At 29.5% G+C, this 24,352-nt stretch overlaps 1 protein-coding gene across 1 annotated transcript in view; it reads right to left on the bottom strand.

Annotated features, from left to right (window-relative positions):
- Positions 1-24,352, bottom strand: part of LOC111674862 (protein rhomboid) — a 66,072-nt gene that overhangs the window by 21,912 nt on the left and 19,808 nt on the right. The gene's annotated exons all lie outside the window — the stretch shown is intronic.

Raw genomic sequence — 24,352 nt, 5'->3', positions numbered from 1 at the left:
ATTAAATTTTCAACAAGGCTGCAAAATTAAGTACTTTTTTCGTTTTGAATGTGTGTGGGACGAAGGGGTTAAAATGGGTAGAATTTAAATAGACAATGATGTACGTAATTATAGGACAATTATTCTGGAGTGCGCTATTTAGTTAATTGTTAATAATATACATTTCATTAAGTTAATGTAAGTAGTATATACTTACAAAAAAGGGATTTATACGTTATGGAAGCTCAAATTGGTTATTGAAAATTAACAAATAATTGATTTCCATATGTGGATAGTAAAATATACAGTCTAAAATTATGAAATCAAATTACATAAGAAATATAATACGATAAATGTTGTTAATTTTTAAAAACTTTATTAAATATTACTAGCACCCACAAAAAGGTCAATTGAAAAAAGGTTGAAGCAACTATGGTAAATGCACCTAATGTCGGCATGACCCAGTAGTCGGCATTTTTTAAATAAAATTGTAAATAAATACGAGAAACAGTACAAATTTATCAAGGTTCCATCTATATTTGATAGAAAATATTGTGTTTTTGCTCCATAAAATGAGTACATTTGAGTAGGATGAATAATTTCGTCTCTATTTGACGTTATTTATTGACACCTTTTCAGCTTTTTCACTACTGTCAGTTTTCCTAAAAAAAAGATTAGTTTTAGTGCCACCTTAAACAAGTAAGTATTAATATTAAATTAAATGATTTATTTGACAAAAATTGGTTTTAATGAAAGAAGACAGTTGAAATATTCATTTTAAAGTGAAAAAGTTATTTAAAAATACATTTTTTGTAATTTTAATCCCTGCCATTAGGGACAAAATTTTCTATGATTTTCTATTGTCGGCATCGAGGTGCCGACTGCTGGGTATTAAGTTGGAACATACGTATTCTATAGTCGGCACTTTAAAATTTCTAATTTCTCTATAGAAAATTGGGTATATTATTATGAAAAATTTGTATATAACAATTTTCACTTCAAATATTATATATATATACGAGTTATTTTTGTAAAGAAAATTTATGTATAACACTTTTTTCTATAAAAATTTATGTGTATTACAATTTCCTCTATCGAAGATTGATTATACAAAATTTGTTTCAATATGGAATTATGTTATACAATTTTTTTATAGAAAATTTTAGGTATAACAATTTTTGATACAAAAAAATATGTGTATAACAGTTTTTCTATTAAAAATTGTATGTATACCCAATTCTTTATATAGAAAATTACTTCAATAATAGCTTTTTCTATAGAGGATTAACATTTTCTCTACAGAATATAATTTTCTATACAAAAAACATGTGTATAAAAGTTTTTTCAACTTGCATATTGAAATTTTTCTAACAAAAATTGCTTCTCAACTGTTTTTCTACAAAAAAGATTATGAGTATTACAGTTTTTTCTATAGCAAATTTCTAATATGAAAATTTTTCTATAGAAAAGTGATCTTATCATAATATCCTCTACGAAACTTATGTTTAATTTTTTCCTATAGGAAATTGCATATTTTTATACAAGATTTTCTTTAACAGTACATATAAGACTTTTCCCTATAAAAAATTACTTTTTTCTCTAAAAAAATTATGATTTTGTATAGAAAATTGCTTGTATAACTCAATTTCTATAGAAATAAATGTTATTATGGATAATTATTACAATTATAATTATGTTTATAACATATTTTTCTACAGAAAAAAACGATATTATTACAGATATTTCTATGGAAAAAAATTTATTTATCACTTTTTTATAATTATGCCTTTTTTCAAACAAAAAATCTACTGCCGACTATAGGGACATTTTTTGCCGTACTTAGCAACACTGGTGCCGACTACTGGAAAATTTTGTGTTTTTAACAAAATTTGCAAATTACTAAAAAAATGTTATTTGTTTTTCAAAAATGTTAAGTGGATCTAAAACTTAACTAAACACTTAATTGTAATAACTAAAAATCATCGTAATAACATTTTCCGACACTTTTGGGGGATAGTTTGAAAAAGAGCAAAACGTTAAACTGCCGACTACTGGTACATTTATTTACCCTACATATTTTGTTTAAAAATAGTCGGCAAATCGACTATGAACTATATAGGTAAAATGTCAGAAAACTCGATATTAAAAACGCATTATATATTTTTAATCGGTAATTATTGCAAATAATATATGTCGTTCTCTTATATACTCTTTAGATTCCAAGAAACTAGTTTTGAAAATAATTTTACAATCAATAAAATGTTATTTCCGATTTCATATTTCTTTTTAATTTAAATCCTTTAAATAAATAGGTAAATCCCAAATAAAAACAAACACATCATTATTTACTTCCGTATTTAGGAAAATTCCTCAGAATTAAATTGTTAATTTTCAACAAAGGAACGAAAACAATTTGTATTGCCAACAATTAAACACCCAACACAAAATGTGTTTTTGTCTTTTTCTTATTATTGGTTGAAATAATTGATCTGTGATCGATCAATGAATTTCGGCAATTATCAAATGAACTCAACAAACAATTAGAGAGTTCAGGCAGGGATCAAACGTCAAGACCGCAATAGACTTAAATAGACAATTGTTACAAAGATGAGCATATTTACCGCACGCATTCAGCTCGAGCGTGCAAGGATTTTGTTGCCAAAAAAAGAAAACAAATTAAAGGTTAGAAAGAAACTCAAAGAAAGAAGTCTTTAGCAAATTACTAGAAACTAGCAGAAATTTAAATTAAAGAAAATTGTTTTTCAACAGTGTCGGTGGTTGAAATCAGAAACAAAATCAAATTTTCGAACGATTTTTCGTCTGTCGCCGGTTTGTTTATCATTGTTTATGTCACGCACATTTATGCTCTTAATTGTTTTAATTTCTTTTTATTTTTCCTCAAACAAATTCCAAATAAACTCTATCAAAGGCCCAAAATAAAACTAAAAAAAAAAAACAAAAAATCACCTTAATTTTATATTCTGGGTGATAATGTAGTTTTTGTGTTTATTTCTCTCCTTTTACATTGTCAACATGTTTCCCCTTTATTGGCCCGTACTATGTACAAGGTCTATTGTATAATTTTTATATTATGGTAGAAAATAGTGTAAAAGAAAATCCTTTGTTAGTTTTACTGTCTGTTTTTTATTGTTTAATGCAAAACACGCAAACACCACCACATGACGTCATTTCGGGTGTTTATGCCGCCGTAACCTTGTCCTTTTTTTAACTATTAAGTCAATTATTTCAAAAGGAAAGTTGCTTTATATTAAAATGCAAAATTAAGAAAATATTTGAAAAATAATTTTCTACAAAATAAAATTAAAAAATGGTACCGATTTCAACTAATTTGCATAACCATAAGCACAAAATGGGTTATATACATATTAACAGGTCTTATTACTTATTTATATAATTCACACCGATTCCGATTTTAATGTATATTTTGCTATATTCGGCTATAACAACTTGAAAAATAAATAATGGACCAATCCGATATCATTATTAATTTATGAGTTATTTACTATTTATTAAATTTTGGACCGCTAAACGCTAAATACATATTTTGGATTCAACACTTAAGTGCTCCCAAGAAAAAAAACGAAGTTGCGAAGAATTGTTATTTGGGTTGTGAAGTTATGTCATGCAAAAAAAGTTGTCATATAACTCGTGTCTATATTAGACAAATATTTATTATGCTAAACGTCAAATTGTTTGTCATTCCGTTTGTAATTTCTATAATATAATTTTCCGATCCCATAAAGTATATATATTCTGGATCCTTATATGTGGCGAAGTTGATTAAGCTATGTCCGTCTGTCTGTCTGTCTGTCTGTGTGTTTGTTTAAGGGGACCCCAGATATCGGCGAGATCCGAATCTTCAATAATTCTGTTAGACATGCTTTCGAGAAGATCGCTATTTAAAATCAACAAAATCGGTAGGTAAATAACGGAGATATGAGCAAAAATCCGAGACAACCTCTGAAAATTTCATCAAAAAATGTCATATTTGTTCATGTTTTGTTAAAGAAGCAACAACAACACTGTATCCCAGCTAGCATTTGGAAGATTGTTGGATGATTAAACTGTAAACTGAGTCATTTTTGACTCCTTTTGATGACCTAAAAGTGAGTAATAAGTTGAGCACTTAAAAAGTGACTCAAAAATCATCCCCATATATGATTGAAAACTGAATATTTGAAAAACAATAACAAAATGTATTGCAATCATAAGTTGATCTTCCTGGTGTTTAAAATATGATGGTTTTAAAAACTAATTTTGTGGTCATATTTCAAGCAGTTGGAAGATTTAAAATTGTTTCTTATGTAATTGTTTTCGTTTGTAATGAAATACACTTAAAAATGACTCAAAAACAATTCAAAAATTAGTCGAAATGGGGCTCAGAAAAGACTCTTTTGAAAGAGTTAGCAAAACATTTTGTGTGGCCTAAAATGAGTTGATATAATTCTCATTTCGTTTATATAATTAAATGTATAAGTATTTGAATTTGTGTGATATTTATAAAGTCGATTTTCTGTCAAGGAAATTGACATAATATAAGCTTTAATTATTATTATAATAATTTTATATGTTTAATGATCTTCTACAGATTATATTTGGGCGACTAATCACTAAACTAAGTCTAAATAATTCGAATTAATGTTAAAAATCTGATTTATTTGAAAAAGCAATAACATAAATAGGTCATCCAGGTGTTTGAAATATGATTGTTTAAAAATTTAGTTGGTAGTTAAATTTCGCACAGTCGGAAGATCAAAAACTGTTTTCTGTTGTATTGTATTTGTCTGTAATAAACATAAAAATTACTCAGAAAAGACTCAAAAATGACTATAATATGATTTGAAAATAACTCAAAAACGACCACTTATTTGGCTCATTAATGACTTAAAAAAGATTAAAAAATGAGTCATAATTGATCAGAAGTGGGACTCTTCTAAATGACTCATTTAGAGGAGTCGCGGGTAGGGTACCATTTTCTCCCGACAAATGTATCATTTATGAGCAGAAAATGAGCGCATATATGATCATTTTAATCGTACGGAAGAATCATAAATGACTCGAATGTGTTCAAAAATTTCAAAAAATGCTAGCTGGAATATTAGAAAAAGATGTACACGTGTGTGTAGATGTATTTGGTTTTTCAGCTGTGTATTTCGTTTTGTATGTTTGGATGCTTTTGAAGTCATTGAGTTGTGTAACTCTATAAAATTATATTTGTTTAATTGATTTTTTATATGGATTTTATTAGGAAGCCATGATCAATTATATACCGATCCGTTGTAAATATAAAACAAGTATAAAGGTATAGGTCGGGCATGGCGTACCTTATGATAACTTACACCAGTCATCATTAAACTCATTATAATTCATTAAAATTAATAAATACGCTGTAAATAAAGAATATAAAATGTTAAAATCAGCTGACATGTTCGTTCGCCGCTTGTGACGCTTATAAAAGTAGAAAGTATATCTACTTTGAAGCTGTCCATACCACGCGTTCTATGCTTCATCGCATTCAATATGTCTTTCAAAAAAGTATTTGCATGCAGAATGTTAAAATCACAAAACCGTAGAATGTCTTGACGCGTAGAATGCTTAAAGTAGATCTTTCTACTTTTATAAGCGTCACAAGCGGCGGAAGAATATGTCAGCAGATTTTAACATTTTATATTATTTATTCAATGCGTATTTAACGTAAAACGTGTGGACTTCCCGCTTAAAGTAGATCGACTTTAAGCATTCTACGCGTCAAGGCATTCTACTACGCTTTTATACTTGCAACTTTCAGAATACAAAAAGTATATCGATTTTACTTTATTGACAGTCGTATAGAATGCGAGAAAGCGTAGATTGCGTGGTGTGGACCTTTAGCTTAATACCCTCCCACTATAGTGGTGTAGGGTAAATGCATACATCTGTAAGTAGATACCAGACAAAATTCATGTTTAAACGTATTTAGTTCTAAAATAACTTTTTAAGCAAATAAACAATAAAATGTATACAACTTACAAGTATTGGAATAATTAATGATGATACCTGTTGGAAAACATTACAGATTTTTATTATTTATGATAAAATAATTATTTATCTACCCGTTTATATGACTTACAACATGTTGATATTTAAAATGTAATTTGTCGTTTTGGTTCCTCTTAGCTGTTGCCACTGTTACTTTTATTACTTAGGGGTACTTCACACGATCACACTTTACATACGTAACTGCCGGTCCACCCTAGGAAACTGTTTTTGGGAAACTTTTGATTTTGCATGAGAGAGAAAGAGAAGGAATATCATTCATCTCCCTCACGGTACGGAGTTTCTCGTATTTGGAAACTTGTTTTGTTATTCTTCTCATTCGTACAACAACAAATCAATGCAATTAATACGAAGTTTCTGAAATAAAAGATTCTATGTGTGGACATTTAGGAAACTTCAAAAGAAAATTAAGAAAAAGTTTCTTTACGAAAGTTGTGGACCGGACCATCCATACTCTTCTACACAAAATTTTGATTTGTGTGATCGTGTAAAGCCGGCTTTAGCAGAACATTCCTATCAAATTTGTCTTCCATCATACGGACTATGTACTTACTGTGCATGTATGTATGTATAACTAACTACTTCGTGAGCAAATAAATGAAAGCACCAACAAATACCTCAACTCTAGTAGATTCAAAGGTACTTTGTGTCTGGAGAACATGTTAGTAAATTAATCATTTTGAGACTCATCATTAAACACCAGGATAATTACAATACATAAAAAACGTATGAAGTTTATAACAGTACTGAATGATAATTCCAGCTAAAATTACAAAGGATGTATACATATACATGTATTACGGAAGCCATAAAGGGCAACCAAAGATGTGGTCATTACAATTGTAATTATTCATGATCAAAAAGTGTAGACCGCAGGAGCAGTAGACAAAAAAAAAACCATAAAAAAGGTGTCCTTGATGAAAAATGTGTTGATTTATGTAATTAGAAGAGAATTCATGATAAGGTTCACCGTTCAACATTAAAATATTTTGTTTGTTACTTTACTCATCTTTCACACAGGCACTGAAAAACTGACTGACTGACTGACTGACTGAATGATTGAATTCCTTCATGAATTCGGTGGCTTAAAAGGGGTGTAACATTCTGCCAAAAGAAAATTTTCTTACCTTTTTATTATCGGTACAAATAAAAAGTAAACAATTTAAAAACCATTAATGCAGTTACACATTCTAAAGAAGTCATTAGGAATTTTTTTCAAAAGACATTCCGATTTGGTGGCATTTGCTGTGTAATTTTTTTTATCCCTCTATCTTTATTTTCATTGATAAACTCTGAGACATGAACTGGGGTTTTTTACGAGTTCGAGGGAAAATTATCTAAAGGCAATAACTGTTAACAATCTATGATGCCTTTGCTTTTCAAACATGTCTTTGGTAAATGTTTGCAATTGCTATACATTGCATTTCTACCAGAATATCACGTATTAGCTCCCACAAATGTGTGTGACAACATTGTAAGTGGTGCAAAACCGCTAATACCGCATCGAAGCAATTTTATAATTTTTTTTACAGCAGTAATGCAGAACTATTTAAGAGATAACAAGCAAGACAATTTCGGACTTCGAATAATGTTTGTTATACATTACGTTATGTCACTTTACATGTAAAATAGTTGCAAATTTGGTTTTGCCATAGGTTTTTAATATTGTATTTAAAAAACAAAGGAAATGCAAAGATAAAAGTTCCTCGTCCGGGGTTTGAACCCAGGCATTAAGTTGTTTTCTATATTTCTTACTCCAGCCGCTTACTCGATGCTCCACTAACATGTTGATTTCTGTAATTTTGAGAACGGCTTTTTACATAAAAAAATAAAAGGTATCTAGCAGGGCTCGAACCACGAGCCTCCTATTTCTTAAATGAACGCCCTATTGGACTATAATACATCAAAATTGTTTTGTTCTTTACCAGCACAGAAAAAATTATCGGTAGTTTATTTTCAATTAACATGTTTTAATTTTCTTTATTTTTTATTTAAACAAATTTTTATTTGTCTTAATTATCTCGTTTTTTTTTTTTTGAAACTGTTTGAAACTAAAGTATAAAATTTTGATTAAATTTTTAATTAATTCAAGTAATTTTTTAATTGATTGAAAAAAATTTTTGACCTTCTTTTCTTTTCTATTTTAGATTTATTTTTAATATTTTTTTTTGAATTTTTGTGCTAGCAATATTTATAATTCTTAAATAGTCCATAAAATATTAGGCATATAATATTCAAGTTTCTTTACAATTTATGAAACACTTTTTATGTTAAATTGTGTCAATAAAGTCACCTTCTTAATTGATTTATAAAAAAATTCTCTATCAAACAGTTTAATTTATTTCATAAATAAATTAATAAAAAATCAATTTTATATTTATTAAATATTTAATTTATACAATTAATGAATTAATCAATTTTAAATCTTGTCTCAATTATTGACATTAATTGTTCCGATTAATTCGTTATTTGGAAAAAATATATATATTTTTACTTTTTTACAAATTTGGTAATTGATATCATCATTTTGATTATAGGTGCAAAACTTGCTTGATACAATTATTTTGATAATTAAAACTCATTTTCAGTTTTTTCTGTGAGTAATAACCTATTCAGCTAAATGAAATAATGTGGTTGATAATGAACACACATTACCAAGTAATATATGAAAAAACTACTGATCATTACCGAAAATTTCATATATTTTGCTGGGTTTTTTTCGGTGTCCTTATACAAGACAGTCCCATAGGCATGACATAACACAAGCAGCTAAATTATTAACAATAATTGTCACTTAAGACTAGATGGATAGAGTCACTACTTGGAAGATTTTACATTTGTCAGGGAGTCTAAAATACTTTTCTTCATCTATTTATATGATCCAAGCCAATTGTCTTTATTCTGAAACTCTATAGTTGGTGTTACCCCGTAATATAAAGTTGTTATCTTGACCGAATAGACCAGATTAAAGTGTTGGTTATTACAAGAAGGTTTAACGAACGAAAACTATTACAACCTAAAAGATACGATTGCTTTATATTACTTAAAATCACCTTAATGATCAAACGATTATCCAGCTGATAATATATTCATATTTAACGGCTCAAATACATTGCACACATGTTGTAGGGTATTCAAAGGATTTACAAATACAAAATTTATTTGCTTTTACAAAGCTCCAATACATGTCTTCATTCGAAATCATGAAATGGTTGGCTGGTTGGTCACATGTTCCACTTTGCTTATCGTTCCGGATGTAAAACAATCAAAACAAATGGCTACCAAATTGACCATTGACCAAGAAATTTTCATACACATATTGTGCATGTCTGTTTAACCCATTGTGTTTCGAAAACGAATACACATTTACACACTTACAATTAACATTGATACACATATGCAAGCAAAATATGTTTTTAGATAAAAACGAGAAAGTATCTAAATTTCATGCATTCATAATGTTATAATCAGGGCAAGGATTTTCATGTCGAAAAAAATAAAAATATGCATTTATAATATGTACATATAAAAATGGGAAAATATGCACTAAAAATCTGAAAAATATGCACAAAAAAATATTTCTTTGTGAAGGTACATATTGAAAGATATTCAGGTCTTAAGTTTTTGACAACAAATATATAGGTTTTAAAGTTCTGCTTTATAAACTTTAAAGGAACCATGACCTAATATAAAGACTAAGAAACAGTTTTATATAGTATATATTTAATTTCTAAAAGTGGAATACTTGATAGCAATTCTAATAAAATTTGGTGAATGAATGTATTGTATAAATTATATTTCTTCCGAATTTTATCGTTTCGTAATGTTTTAAAGTGAATTATGGACGTGAGACAGATGTAAGAACAAAATTTCATGAAGTTATCTTTTTATATGGACAGACTCAAAATACTTGAATCGACAATTTAAGCATCAATAATTTGGAAGTTACAATTAGAAGCACAAACTCAAAATGCTTTTCGCACTATTATGGTTTTAAAAATTAAATAAAACTATGTTAAATTGTATTTCATAGAAATTTGTTGATATTTATTTAAAAAATTCTAAATACGTAATTACCAAACTTGTTGTAAAAAATAAGGAAAAACAAAAAAAATTGTTAAAAAAAATAAAAAAATCCCAGGAAAAATTTTAGAACTTATTGTAAAAACAACTAGTTCTAGAACGAGTGATAACAGAACCACTTCAGATTCATAAACAACAGCCTTGGAACTAATAGTGTCGCCATTACATCTGGAACCCGTTTTTTAGAATATTGTTGTGGTTCTTAAATACTTCTAAATAGTTTTCAAGGAACTAGTTCTTTGAAACTAGTTATACATTGCTACTTCACTAGTTCAATGGAATGCATACTAGTTCCGAAACAACTTGTTGGAATCAATTGAAAAAAATGTCAAAAAATTAAAAATTTATATTTTTATCGAAATAGAAAACGCGTTCAAATGTATTTCTTTTGTATTCCACTGAACCACAAGATATTAAAGAGCTCCCTAATTGAATGATACCGAGAGAAGAGAAAGTTTGCTGCTTGTAACCAAAAATATTATAAAGATTAGAGGTGAGGAAGATATTTATATCTATATAAGTTTTTTAAGTAACATTGGTGAAATAGTAAAAATTCCTCAACAGTTTCTCAAAATTGCTCCTAATCTTAATAATTTCAAACAAAAACGCTAAAAAAGAAAAATTTGTTTATACGTTCTCTGCAGTTTCCCTAGAACTAGTTCCGATGTTGACAAATTCAAACAAAAATCATTCATTAAAGAACTAGTTCCAAAAGTGTTCCAAAGAACGAGTGTAGACTCCATAACACTTCCTCAGAACCAGTTCCGAAGGTGACAATTTCGAACAAAAATCATTGGTCACAACGCCAAACTAAAACGAGTTCAGGCTAAAATCATGTGTTCTAGAACTAGTTGTAGAACTAATACAATTTTTCCTGGGAATGATATAAAAATGTTGGAAATATGCAAAATATATGCAGTTTAAAGTAAAATGTACAATTTATGCATTTATAACAAAATATGCAAAAATATGCATATGTAGCAAATTCTTTAATTCGAAATAAAAACTTGTTTAAAGTTAATTTGAGTTACTGACTAAAACATGCATTTGCATAGAAATCCTTGCCCTGGTTATAATAGTTAAAACTAACAACATTTACATTTAGAACTTTGTGGACGTGTTGTTTTAGTTGTAGGCGTTATTTTTGGTTTTCTTAATATTGAATTTGTTTCAATTCATTTAAACATAAGGCTTGTTATTTAAACGTTTAAAAGCCTTTTAGTTTAAAGATTATCTACTGAATTAGTCAGTAATTGATCTGCACAACACTGATATATTTAATGATCTTTTTAAATCGGAATAAACTATGAGTCAACAAGTTTACGAATCCTCTTAAAACATCAAATTATCTCTCTCAAACCCCCCGGACCATCTGGATGTGATTACAATCCCGATTACTTGAGCGATGTGCTTGTACATGAACCGGCAGAACCATGCGCAAGAATGCATGTAAGAGATTTTGAATTGTAACGGAATTCGTCCTTTAAAAATTCTCAACAGTTCTTTTTTCATTTCTAATATATCTTGCAGCTGCAGTCATGTTTCTAAGATCAGTACTGGTATTTTACCAAGGTCGATGCCCAATTCAATGTAATTATTGAAAGCAAAACGGTAACTGTAAATATTCAAGCTCATTCTTTGAAAACTTGAAATAAGTTCCATGAAATTGACTGATTGTTTATGATTTTTCTACTCTACAAGTGTAAATAATAATATATACATTTTTCCTTGTATGTAAAAAACGTAAAAGGACAAATATGCCAAGCGTTACTTCAACATTTCTTTATTTTACTTTTAAATAAACCAAATGTCAATACGATGACAGCATCTGTATTTAACTTTTATAAGTTAACGCGTGTCAATTCGTATACAAAACTCACTCGCAAACAAACACATGTGCAAAAAATATAACGTTTGATAAAATACACAAAAGACAATAAGGATATTTATATTAAAGCAAGGATATATAATATACTCGTACCTTTAACTTGTAGAAATGATGAGTTTTTTCAGTTTTTTTTTTTGTGGCAAGGAATTCCTCTGGCGTGTGTGTTTGAACATTTGCTTCATTCATAATGTTATTGACTGACGAAGACAACGACGCGGCGTCAATAATGATGTTGATTTAAACGGAAGTTCTTTTGCACCTTTAGAAGACTTCCGCTTCTGTAGTTATCATACACAACCATGATAGGAATCAAAAATCCATGTATGTTTATTAGGCAGGATCAAGTTTTAAAAAATTATATTATTATTTGAAACTGTTGACCTTCACAACAGTAGAAATATATCTTACTTAGAGCCGGTTCACACAGGGAAACTTTCGATAAGAAAGATAAAGAAATTTCGACCATCTCTTTCTCTAACACACAAAATCAAAAGCTACCCTGAGTGAACAGCACTTAGGTGTATAGCAATGGATATTTTATATCAAAGATTTATAACTCCTACTTTAATGTATATGTATTTTATCAATTTGGACCAGTCTAATACTAGAATGTATATTTTTCATTGTAAATTTACCTTTAAATGAACACAAATACACTAAGCGAAATTCAATTAAATAAAAAAAATAATTACAAAATAAGACCAAGGGAAATTTCTATATTTTTGGTACAAATCCTTTTTCCAAAAATATAGTTTTTTTCTGAGATAATTTGAAAACTCTGTGCTAGTAACCATATTTAATTTACCAAGAATTGAAACAATTTAAAGAATTCAATATAATATTAAAAATACAGGTAATCTCTGGTATTATCGGAATTAAACTAAAAAGTCTACTGACAACGGGATTCTGACGACATAATTTTGGAATACGTTGCTAACGCAGGCATTAAATCTAGGTGCCTTCAGTCCAATATAAAGTACTTCTGAAACGCACACCACAGTGTCAAGTGATCTCTCTCCACTAGAATAGAGTAATAAAAGTTGTTGCTGATGGAGACATCTTTACAATTAGGATATGATAATGGTATCAAAAATGTTTCCAAACATAGTTAGTGACAGGGTACAGACAGTGCCCTAGGAGTAGATCCAAGACAGAAGTTTTACTATTTACCGCAAACTTCAAAATAAGAATCGACGTTAAAGAATCTTAAACTTCAAATTAGGAATTATCCTAGATTCCAAACTATCATGGAAACTTCCAATATAGAAGTAGAAAGGCAATGGTTGCCTACTATTTATACCAGATCAGAATGAAATATGATTTTACTTAGCGATACTTAACGTATATTTCGAAGTCATGAGGTACTTCTTTAATTACACTCCACTATCCAATTGGTTAGGCAATGCTAGAATGGCCTGTGAAGGCTGGGTCTGTCTGGCATTAAACTTGTTTAGCTTCATCATGCTTATAGGGACAAAACTGGCAGATGAGCTAGCCAAATCTAGACACCTTTTTTACTCATTACGAGAAGAATACAAAATATTTCTTATTTCAGAGAGGCTTAGTTCCCTGCCAGCGATTGAAACTTCTGATCTTAGTCAAATATGCAAAACAATTTGGAAAGTATTTTGTGAAAAATGTTTGAAAACGGACTATGTCCTTAATAACCCGAAACAGTAAAATCGAAATTGTAATCAGTTATAACTGGACACTGGGTATGTAAGGAGATATGTAAGGCGGCGTCAACAAGTTTTTTGTGGTTGAAATGACATGAATATCGATGAAAAAGTTTTTCAGCTTATCGGCACGCAGAGAAAAAATATAGTTGTGGTAACCATAATCTAAGAGCAACATATTATGGTTAGAATTATAGTTAAAGTTAAAACATATTGTGATCATTTTTACTATCAAGAAATATCATATTATGATCATTATTATTATAATAAGATATTATATTATGATTAAATATAGTCCGGATACTTAGTCATAATATAGTTTTATTCATCATAATGTGATGCTGTAGCATCATAATGTAATTTCAAGTAACAATATTGTGGTTTTAAGTAGTCACATGGCTTTAAGTAACCATATTATGGTTACATATGAAACGAAATATGGTTCTAATTGCTTTTTAGTTTGGTTATGAGAACAAAATATTGTTTCAAAAAACATATAATAGTTGTCCTAACCATGCCGAACCATTTTTTTCTCTGCGTGTGAAAGTATATGTTATTGTCAAATTACATCCTTAATAAACTATTTGGTTCCCAAAATAATGACGACCTATTGAGATATTTCACAGCTACAGTCAAAACGGAGTCCTTACTATTCTGCAGATATTTTTAAATAATAAAAGGAGTATTATATCCGCATTTATATTAATGAAGTGCATTTATATATATATATACATATATGAATTTAATCGTAATATATGTATAATAGAATACATTATAAAGAAGCTGTTTAATTAAAAAATTTATAAGCATTTATTTTACATCAATTTTACTAGAAAATTGTGATTGATTTCTGTTAAATTCCTACGTGATGCTAAATTATTCACATTTCCATCTCAAGCAGATTGTATGAATGACAGTGCATTCATATGTTGTAATTTTAACCTTTAACACTGATTGCATGCAAAGGAATGCAACTTGTTGAGAATATAAGTTTTTACTTTTTCTACATAAAAATAATAAAAATAGTACATATTGCAAATAAATATCAATGGCAAAAAGGAATAAAAGAAAACCCAATAACAATGGCAATGGTAAATATATTCACATAAGAAAATAGTTAATAGAAAAAATAATCTGGATTGTGAATTTCTCCTCTTATTGGCTTTATAATTTCAATCACTTTTTGAAAAAGGAACAAAGGATATTAATGCAAATACATACATCTATAGTTTAAACAATTTATACACATTGAATCCTTAAGATATATAAAGAAAATAAACAGAAAATTAAGGTATGGTCCAACAAATAATTGACGATTACAATTCGCGTGTTTTTTTAAACTTAAAACAACCTCTCCACTCCTTGACAGATGTTTTTCTCTTTCTTCGATTGTTCTTTCGTATTTCGTTTATTGCTCTTAAGTACTTTTTGATTTAGGGAATTTATTTTAAAATTAAAAGCAAACAATCGAATAAACCTTAACCGGAAATCAAATGACACGAGTGTATTTCCCAAAACAAGCAAACAAAAACCATATGAAATTAAATAAAATGAATGTAAAAAAACGTTATTGATTGAAGACTTTTTCGAGCAACATTTTATAACATGATGAATAATAGTTGTTATAAAACAAATAAAAAATCATGCGTAGATATTTTTGCGTGAACTATCAGCTTTTGTTTTTTGAATATTTTTTTTTTTTTTTTGTATTGAGAATAGAATTTTGAATTGTGTTGATTTTGTTATAAAAACGACATGTGCTTCAATCATTTTATTCATAAAGTATTTATTGAATAAAAACTCATACATATTTATGTGTGTGTTTTTTTGTGATATATATTTATAGGGTGTTTTACAATTCAAAAGATATTGAAATCCGATATTTTTATTTACATCTTGCCAAAAACTTTTTCTTTTCTTTTATTTAGTTTTTCGAATATATTTTAGTGTGAATATAATGGAAAGTATGTAAAGATTTCAGTTGTGTTTTAACAATAAGATTATATTGTTGACTTTAAGCATTTTATAAAAGTCAGTTCAATTCGCAAAATAATATTCATTACAATTTGTTAAAAGATTTCAGATTTTTTTTAAATATTGTACTGAGATCAAGAGGAATTTCTACAGACAAAGTAGTCCAGTAAACGCCCTAATGTACATATGTATATGGGATAAACCCCATGGGATCTACTTACAAACATTAATATAATTGGGTATTAATATCAACTTTTTCCGATTTTACAAGGCTTTACGGTCTCATCTAAGCATTTGTTCTATTATGTATATAATTCTTAAACTCATTAAAAAATCTACAGTAAGGTTTTATATTATATAAACATACACAATTATGAGCTATATTTGGAGTGTACAGTTGCATGGGGGTTATGAACCGATCATTGTCATTTTCAATACATCCGCTCAGAAGATACGAGGTACAGCCGGTAGCCATCGCCAAATCAATTCAGACAATTATTCTGAGGCAATTAAGTAGTATTATTTATGGTGGGTCTAGGGTATAATAATTAAGAGTTTTATATTGGGATTACAGTCCCGATTTAGTCTGCTTGGACTATAAACTGGTGATGATAAAATGTTTCCTCGACCTTTCCTTGGAATGAGTCTACATGAGGTCGAACCAGAGAACCACAAAATCTGGTACTACGGTTTGCACTGGCTAGTCAGTTGATTGAGGTTCTTTTGGATTCACCTAATGACTGTGTTTTAAATCCAAATCCAAGGGAAGATAATCGGTTTATAGGACTGATTAAGAAAGTTTGGTGTTGTTGCAAGAGATACCCCATGTAGGGATGACGATGGAACTAGGCGTTGGAAATGAGTTGATGTTAATTGTATATAATACGGGACAAATGTAGGGGTATGCGCATCTAAATCTTCCGTAAACCTAGAGTGAGTATGTCGGATATTGTTATGTATGAGTGTCTCGTATGAATGAGAAGTGTGTAGGGTTGAATGATGATGGATAAAGGTATGTTCTCTGTGAGTAAGAACAAAGTCCTTGGCTTATTTGATGGATTCGTTTTACGGTCCACCGAATAACGTCTCTAGATGCTGTTGCCGACTCAGCAGAAGACACCCCATCTGCGTGGTTGTAAACGGAAGTGATGTTTTTACATCTCGGAAGTTAAGCTACTGACCAGCAATGGCCAGAGATTAGATAGCTCGAGTACTTTAGACACCTGCGTGTAAGATACGCAATGGGGCGGTAGAAAGTCGTCAAAGAAACTCACCCAGTGGTTAAAAAGAGACCATCGTGAAAAAATTTTAAAACCAGCGATATCTCGATCGTCCTAGAATCTAATAAAGACACATAATAATTATATGTATACTTTTAGTGGTCTTATACCATATCCCAGCAAAAAAAGACGTGCAAAAAAGTAGTATATGCATGGGTTCAACTGATAATGGAAAATAAATTAAATTAAATGATAAAGGAAAATTAAATAAAATGAACTGGTTCATATTTAGGGGAAACAAGCATGATTTTAACATTAGCGTGTCATTGGCGAGCACGGGTTCGTATTTGGAATAATAGAACGTCATTAAAATGAGTGCTTATAACCTGTGAACATTCGATGATTCTCATGCAAATTTTCATTGGTTCACTATATTTATGTTAAAATGCATTAAAATCCCATAAGCATTCATCCAACTTGGTATTTTCTTCTCTTATTAATCAAAATGTTAAAATGGTCTTAATATTACTAATTTTAACAAACATTGAATACAAAAATCTAATAAAATTAATGGTATTTGTAATATTTATTTATTTTGAATCCTAAGAGAATATCAAATTTTAGTGAATTTTAAAATTTTTATAACAGAATTTTACATAAGTGAATTATGTGCAATATTTCATGACTTCACTTATGACAAAATTTTAAGAATTTTGCCATGTATTTAAAATGCATTAAAAAGAATACGTACCAAAGAAATCATGAACATATCCCTTCTTCTTGAACAACTTCAAAATTTTTTTCCTAGGATTTTGATAAACTACAACTGGAATATCAAAATCAATATACCCCACAGCTTTTCTAAAGGTAGTTACATACATATACACATATATTTCACAACAGTGACTTTTTAACACACTTCCGTTTGTTCCTATTTTCGTTAATTACGCTTAAAATTTGTTTGTAAAATTTGACACAATTTTTTTTTATATTTTTAACATAATTATAGGAGTCAATTTCATAAATAAACCAAATTGTAATGCATTCATGTTTAAATAAGTATGTACATCAAACAATATTATAATTATATTTGTAATTATAAAATATGTATATAATAATAAGTATGTACCTGTTATAATAATTAAAAATATGTATAATAACTAACTATTGACACGTGTTTGATATAAGTACTACAAACCACCCTATAGTCCCTATTTTCAGCCGTTTGATGACTCGTGTCGGTTTTAATGTTTGTTGGACATTACATTTTTGTTTACCTATTTTACATACAACATAAATATGTTTTATTTTTTTCGTAATTTTATAATTATTTTAGTTTAATAATGAGTTTTGGTGTAGTGATTAGTTGAAAAATATTTGATGATGAAGTTAAATCATAATTATGATAAACTTCATTATTTATTATTAGCCACAAAGGAAACATTATTATCTGTTAAAACATATACACAACTACACACATAGATACAATTATGAATTTAAATTTTGAATATGCAAATGAAAAATGTATTTAACATGAAAAATTTTAAAACAAGTATTCATGTAAACATGCATACTCTTATGATGGTCTGATAATCAAACATTTTAAAACCCCACCGCATCTTTATGCCATTTGAATATGCACGAGGCACCACCACATCAAAAACAACCAGCAACAGGAACTTAATTTAAATGTTTATCTGGATATATGTAAGCATAATTATATGTATGCCTGTGTAAACGTAGTAGTGTTTGTGTAAAGTGCATGTTAAACAATTATTTGGATCACTTGAGCTTAACAGAAATCCCACCTGCGAGACAACATCTTTTGACTCAAGTTAAACACACAATATTAAATGATGGTCTATTATCAACCTTTTAATTGCATCAAACCGTTTAACCACAACAATGTGATTAAATATCAACATTTCGGGATTCATTCATACGAAATATTTTTACACTTTCCTTGAATTTTGTGGTATAAAGAACAAATAAGTACCAAATGATTAATTTCTTGTCAATTAGCTCCATTGAATAGTAGTCCTGACACAAATTCAGCTTTATCGGTCAACAACTGCCGGACTTAGAGTGTCCTATTGAAATGAATAAAACTTATCACTTATTGATCTAAGCAAACATATTTTAAAGAAGTTTAGATAGCTATTTTTATAAAATTAATATCTTCAATTATTATTTAAAGAACATAGAAGTTCTATCAGAAGCGCACAACAGGCCCGATAGTGTCCTATGTCTGCTTCTTCGGATTTGTTGTAGAATACATCTTCCTATCAATCTGAAGTAACCACAATAACGTAACCAATTTTCAACTAACTAGTTACCTGTGGTAAATAAAGTGGTCGATATTTTGCCTAGACGTTAACTACATTTCACCATTGCATTCAATAGTTCACATTTCATAAATTTTAGCATGAAGTTTTAAAAATGCCACTTTGATAGTCGCATGTAGTGGTTACATTAACCACAAGGCACATTTCTGACGAAATGTAATGCTGAAAATGTCAGTTTGCATTAAATGACGCAGAAAATACAAAAAAAATGTTACAAAAATTAAATGCTATTCATAAGAACAATTAGAGCTTTAGTTGAACAGGAGATCAGTAGCTCTGTGGTAAGATCTTCTAACTACAAATTTAAAGACATCAACCACTGACTGAGAATTTGTTTTTCTCTTTATTTTTTAATTTTTGTTGGAGAATTTGAACTTGTGACATTAATGGAAACATGTTATGCATAAGGTGTCAGTCGGCCACTCGCAATGACATCATCCCCAGTTTTGTTTGACGATGACCAAAAAATAACTGCTTACAAATGTGCTTACCCGACTTTTCCGGATTTATAATCGGTTTTACAGTTATTTGTTCTGTGTTTATTAGTCTATTCTATTACCCAATGCTCCATTAACAAGTTGTTTTACCGTGCTATTTGGAATACTTTTTACACAAAATTACAAATCAATATTTCTTCGTCTTATATCGACTAGGTTTGAAACCATTAACTAATTCCTTATACGCTCTATACACGTGGCTACAAATCCTATCCAAAAAAATAAAATAATTTTGTTAATAAAGACCACTCATTAGCAAGTAATGTGTGATATAACTACATTACCAAAAATTGAAAATATTTTACTAGGTAAGTTTAAGTTTCTCGTAAATGTTATAATTTAAAACTGTAATTGTTGTTCTACATCTTTAATCTTCAATATTTTCTTCCGTATCTATAAATTTTACAATTTTGTACTGCAATGACGCGTGCTAAGTAGATGTAAGTATTCGACCACATTATTTATGATCTTCGTTTTATCTCATATTAAATAATTGAAATAGATAAAAGCAGTAATGGACTTTTGATTTGCAATTAATGATGATTAAAAATGCACAATTAGAACATTAAGTACAAGTATGTTTAAGTACACACATGTATAAACATACACATACAAATAAATATTAGGTTTATTAAAAAAATTACGACGTAATTTTATGTAATACTTTGTGAAATAATAATAATACCGAGATATAAATTACCGATATATGAAATAACTGTTTCACAATAAACATATCGATCTAGAATGGAACTATTTCTAACCACATCTTAATACAAGCTTCATTGGAGAATTTTGTGTGTTCATATCTTTTGATGTGATTTTCTTATAAAATTTTTTTATGGACCAACCTATTATAAAGCTTTCTATCACAGATTTTGATATAAACACTATTGTGGTCAGTAATAATATCACAAATATTAAATGCATTAATAAACACAAATATATTAAGTTTATATGCGTGTTCAATACACTCACTTGAATACATATGTATGTATGCATGTAGACAATAATTCATTATTAAATAAAATTATTCAATGCAATGTAATGAAATTCATTCTGAATTCCTTTGTAGTTTTTTTTCTACAACTTTGTGGCACATGAAACATTTTGTTGAAAAAAGTTAAACACTAAACATGCATTGGTATAGGAGAATTTTAAAACATAAATATCTTCCATTTATGGTCATTCATTCAATACCAGCCAGCCAGCCATTGAGAATGTTATAGAAATAATGTTGATGTTGGTTGGCATATGAGTAAATATTATTGATGTAACATGAGATTACACTCGATAGCATTAAAAAGTTTTAAACTTTGTTTAAATTAGAAATTATTTTTAAAAATATTAAGGAGAATACTATTCGCTAAGGTGAGACCACTCAGACCAACATTCATATGTCTTTTCTTATGTCCGATCCAAGATTAAGTATACCAAAAACTCTTCAAATTAAATCTGATGAAAATATAGTCTAAAATAAAGATTCATTCGACTCTCTGTGCAAAAAAAATCCATACATATATCAATCCCCGGAATTTCCGTTAAGAGATAAATATAGTCATTGAATGAGCTTCAACGGCCTTTTCTGGTAAACCACATTAAACCGGTAAGAAACAATATTGTAATCTGAAAATCTTGGTGACAGCGTTTAGTCCAAGCAAGAACGAAGCACGTCACAGAACGGCATAATATTTCCACTATTTTGGTCCAAAACAAAACTGGTACTTTACACAACAAAGATACAAATTCTGGAATAACAGGTGCTTTAAAACGAGTGCTTTGAACAATATATCGATAGATACTCAGAGTTCATTCCTGGAATGAACGTTTAGTCGTTCAATCTAAAAAACTTTTATTAAGACCGGGTCGCCCTTGGTTGTCCTATATTAGGATTATAGGGACTACCATTACCAAGAGCAGGCAAATGAGTTAGCCCAAACGGGATCCAATGGCGTTTCAGTGGCAACTTTGTTGTGTTCTATCAAAAATAGTAGTTTTACTCATCAAAAGGCTGAAAATAGATGGTATTATCTTGTAACATCAAAAGGATCTAAGTTACCCTGAATGGGTGATATACATATATCGATGTTACTGGCAGTTATAACTGGACATTGGTTCTTAGATTGACACACATATCGACTTGGAGTCGATATTTGTACTTAATTGTTTGCGCGCAGACAACCACCTACCATATACGTATGTAGGATAGGAAAAAGTTTTGATGAAGAAGGACTTACTAAGTGATCGGATTTTAAACAATTTTGACCATTTATAAAGCTATTAAATAAAGCTATTTACTAAAGATAAGAGTGGACTTTTTATTAGTATCGGTGGTATATGCAAACATTTTTATACGGTGGTGGTAGTCTAATATTGAAAATTCTAAATAAATACAAAATTTCTGTGGTACTCGTCATATTGTACCAACATTCTTGGTTTATCTGTGACTTAAGTCCCAGGAGTTGTAAGCGCGATGCATTTTGCACCTTGATCACGACAATGATGTTGATAGAGATGGCGCTGAACACTCACCAACCACTGCATGGTCAATGAAGAAAACAAAAAAACATTAAACTAAGATGTGGCAGCAACAATAGCTTAGATCATACAGTGAATGATTCGATTCTGTTTATCATCACAGCATTATAACATTACGGCATTAATAGTTCGTCTCTTTATCCATTCGTTCGTTTATTTAGACTGTCAGTCACTTAGCAAATCGTTGTTTTTCTGCACTTCTGTTCTTTTTTTACACTTGAAGCTTTGTATATATTTGTTTTAATTCGGAAGCGATATTAACTCGTTAAAAGAGGAGGCGATGTAATCTTAACACTACTTGTTGCTGCTGTTTGTGGTAATGATGTGTTGATGATGTCCATCGAGATGGATAGCTGACTGAATGAATAGTGGTTCGGTTAGTCGGTGGTAGTTATGTATAATAAGTTAGTACATGCCTGTAGCATTCTAGGAGTGGGCAATAAAAACATAAACATGATATTTTGCAAAAAAAAACAAGAATATATATCAAACAAGACAGTATGCACATACATAAATAATAAAGTTGGCTAAAAAATACGAATGCATATTTGCTACAAAAAGAAGCAAAATAACAACAGGAGAATCATAAGAAACATTTTATAGCGCGTGCTAAACGCATAATCATCACAAGCTTGTCTGCTGCTTAAGCAAAAAAATCGAATTGTATTTGCAATTATTTGCGCATGCGCCCCTTCACTCGAACTTCAAATGCATCTTGTGCGAGTGTGTATTTGAGGACGTTGCACAGATGTACATGATGAGGCATTGTTGCAAGTTCAACTAAAAAGCTGTAAAAGATTCTACTTTTTGCAACATTTGTTGTGCGGTTTATATATGTATGTTGTATTGTTTCGTTTTTTTTTTTTTTTTGTTTGTTGTTTTGCTGCACTTAAAGTATTTTGTAATGTTTATTCAATAAACCTGCCGCATTTTATCAGCTCCAGCTGCTTGTTTGTTCAACATTCAACTGTGTATTTGCTCGCCGTATGTTTTAAGAAACCGTAGACGAAATGATCTCCAAAACAGAAAAAAAAACAACATAATTTTCGTGTTTTTTCTGCCTTTATGCTACCGTGTTTTAAAAGTTGTTACTGTTGTTGTTAAGCATTGTTGTATTGTTTAGTATTGCATACATACGTTACTAACCTTCTGCATCAATGTTGAATGCATGCTGCATAACATTGCATTGAACAGTTGCATTCTCTGGCATTCGTTGCATTTTTTCATTCAAGAACAAGACTGTGGAATTTTCGTTGGTGCGTGTTTGGCACATGTTACTTATTCGCACAAAAACACTCACACTGACACACTCACTCACTCCCAGTGTGTCTTACTTTCCTGGTGCTTTCGGAAGGAGCGCATGATGATGTATTGTATCAAAAGTTTATGAGGTTTTATGCAGTTGTTCAGTTCGTAAAAGTAGTAAGTGGTCCACCACATGCGTTAAATGCTGCATGTTACATGGATGTTGGCTGTGCGTCTTCATTGTTTTTTGTGTCCTTAATTCTTGTTGCCGTATTGTTTATAATGATGTTGATGATGAATATTGAGCACTTGATAAATTCACGCATTACAATTCATTTTTATTTAAACGCTACATTGTAAAACTGATTATTTAAGTATGTTTACGAATATGCGACGAAAATAATTAATTTAGTAGTTATTGTTTACAGTTAGTTCTCGGTATAACGAATACCAAATACTTTATATTTTGTGACTTGACTTTGTAAAATTTTATGGCAACTTTAAAGATGTCATTTGGAATAATCGTCATTACGCACTCAACGTTTATTTGAAACTAAAGCAACTTAGTTCTATTTCAATATATACCAAAAATCGAAATCCTATTCGATTTGGTATAGTTCTACATTACTGCAAAAGTGTATATCAACTTGTGACTGTTACATTTTTTATTAACATCTTAAAAACTCTAATGTGTCTTAGTTTCTTTAGAGTTGTGACTGGTGAGCTAAAAATTAGTATATGTACCTATGAGTACCGAAACAGTTTAAACTAATGGTGCGTTTAATATCGGGAAGATGTTAGAAAAACACCTGCATCATAATCCTACACCAAATTGTAAAACAACTCCACATTG

This window comes from Lucilia cuprina, chromosome 5 (assembly GCF_022045245.1).
Source record: "Lucilia cuprina isolate Lc7/37 chromosome 5, ASM2204524v1, whole genome shotgun sequence".
NCBI lineage: Eukaryota > Metazoa > Arthropoda > Insecta > Diptera > Calliphoridae > Lucilia > Lucilia cuprina.
This window is presented reverse-complemented; position numbering and strand designations above follow the sequence as displayed.